The sequence below is a fragment of the Empidonax traillii genome, unplaced genomic scaffold, assembly GCF_003031625.1.
Source record: "Empidonax traillii isolate 1590-97213 ecotype Southwest subspecies unplaced genomic scaffold, ASM303162v1 scaffold1510:size145966, whole genome shotgun sequence".
Classification (NCBI taxonomy): Eukaryota; Metazoa; Chordata; class Aves; order Passeriformes; family Tyrannidae; genus Empidonax; species Empidonax traillii.
The window spans coordinates 43,840-46,575 of NW_020956703.1; positions in this window are offsets into that span (position 1 = coordinate 43,840).

Genomic DNA, 2,736 nt, shown 5'->3' on the forward strand with positions numbered 1-2,736 from the left:
CCTCTGTGCAGAACAACATGTTAAAAAGGTTTCCAGAGGATGTTTAGAGGATAACACAGGGCTATAATATGAGATACATGGCAATTTAACATACGACCACCGTTGTATTATGCAGCCGTTATCGACAGCACGACTGACACAATGTCCAATTACCGGGGGGGAAATGACATCCCTTGCAGCTTAACAGCCCCACTGTTAAATATGGTCAGGCTGTGCCTTGGGAGAGTTATTAAAGTGGCAGAAATCAGCGTTAAGGTAATTGATTGGCATTTCCTTAAGATGCAATAATATTCCCATAAATCTGGAGATAAGATGGAACGAACCCGAGACGTTAAAGGACTTCGGGTAGATGTGCGGTGAGGGTGACTCTGAATAATAAATGGCTCTGGGTGACTTGTTGTTATGGCTCTGATACTGCACGGTATTAACTTTTAAGGGACGCCTTCAGAGCTCGGAAACTTTATGGACTCCTGCTTTTTATGATCTTGTAACCTCGAGTCCTTCATCCTGGAGATGGCAGGATTCTGTTCCATCTCGTGGTTACCAGGTGGCTGCTGGCACCAGTCCCCTCTGAGCACCTTTTCTCTCCAAATCAGCTTCCCTAATGAATGTTAGTTTTACTGGGTTGGAATTGAACCACTTTAGACCATATTTCCTCGGCCATAAAAAGTTATCTAGGGTTTTACCGATCCTAAGTGATGCGTGCACATTAGCTGATTAATTAATCTTGCTGAGTAACATATTAATTTCTTTTAATTTCCTATCCCTACTTGAAAGGAAGCATTTCCCTGAAACCAGTGTGGTGGTTTAGGAAAGGATTTGGAGATCTGGGCTTTCAAAGTCAGCTTGGGGGGTTGGCTCTGAGTTATGTAGCAAAATGCCAGTGTGAGTGTTAGAGTGGACACGTACACAGTCAGAGTCTTGCCTTCACAAGACAGTGGTGGACCATTTCTGCCAACAAAACAAGCACTCTGGTTCAACATTTACCTATATTTTAAGCAAGTAGCTTAACAGCTTGCCTTTTATTTTCAAAGATGCTTAAAGCCATATGCAAAGGAGGATTGAGGAACTTGGATACCTCAATCCAACGTGGAATCCCAGGACTCCTGTTCAGCCCCTCCTGCTGCCTCCATACACCTCTTTTTGTAGCTGTCTCCATTTTTTGCCCTGTACAGAGGTCCTTTGGTCCCTTCTGAAGCCCAGCCCTGCTGTGAAGCTCAAAGCAAGTCTCTCCTCCAGCCAAGTCCTCTCAAAAATTCAGTCTCTGAGGTCCCACAGCTGGACACTAATTTTACCTGTTTTTACTTCCAAAGCTCACTCTCACACAATCATGGAATGCTTTGGGTTGGAATGGCCCTTAAAGCTCAACTCCTCCCACTCCCTGCCATGGGCAGGGACACCTTCCACCAGCCCAGGTTGCCCCAAGCCTCGTCCAACCTGGCCTTGGACACTTCCAGGGATGGGGCAGCCACAGCTTCTCTGGGCAACCTGTGCCAGGGCCTCCCCACCCTCACAGGGAACAATTTCTTCCTATTTCTTCTAAGCCTACAGGCTGGATGGGTCCTGCAACTGCGCCCTGTGGCCAGTCCTGGGATGTAGGGGAAGACAATCCAGCCACAGAACCCTGGAACTGATGGCCCAACGGGATGGTTCCCTTTGCTTGGCAGAAACAATCAGACCCATATCACATTTGTAATAATGGGACAGCTACCATCCACCTTGATTTATCTGTTCATTCATCACAAACCCCGGGCTCCAGAGTGCCACTCAGGATTCAAGGACATTTCAGAACTGGTTTTGCCCCAGAAGAGCCCATTTCTGAGCTGTTGTAGGGCTGTGGTGCAGCCTGAACCTGCACTTAATAAAGAGGTTTTTAACACCAGTCTCACACCCTGTGCATGGGACAGCACCCATAGAATTATTCCAAAGGATCAGAGTAATCACACGTAATTCTGGAAAGAGGCTTGGAAAAAGCCATGGCACAGACTCTGGACTGGGAACCATCACCTCATTTAAAGTCTGGATGCCACCAACAGGACATTGCAGACCCTGTGAATTTGTGTGTTTTCCCTTAGCCCTGACTTGGGGCCACCTCAAAGCCTTTGACATCAAGCAGGACCTGAGTGAAGCATAATCTTCACAGCAGATGTGCCCCAAATCAATCATCCTCTCCTGCTTCCACTTCTCTCTGGGGTGGTGTGACAGGTCTCTATGGACCAGGTTATCCACCTCACCACCACCCTCCACCCAGGATGCTGCTCTCCCAGGATGGAGGTAATTGTCTCTGCAAGCAAGGGTCAATCACAGACATTTTCATTTTCACCTGATTTTTGCATGAAATGTTCAGCTCTGGTGTTGTTCTGCCTCTTCCTCCCCAGTCAGTCTGTTCTGCTTCCCAAAACCTAATTATGCCCCTTTATCCTTCTTGTTTGTCCCAGGCTGACATTCCTTCCCTGAGCTTCTCAAGAATATCTTTTTTTTTTCTCCTTTTCTTCTTTTTAAAGATTTCTCAGCAGTTCTCCTCAGCTGTTTATATTTAAAGGTTGTCAAACTTGTTTAATTTAGCAAGAGCATTCACCTCTCTGAGCAGGCTGGAGAGGGCAATGCTCCCTCTCATCTTCACTCTGATGCTTTTTAATTGTCCGCAGCTTAAAAATGTTGATTAAAAAGAGATGAAGAAGACAAAGAAACAAACAAAAAGTGTAGCTATTTTTCTAAAGATACACAAATTCAGAT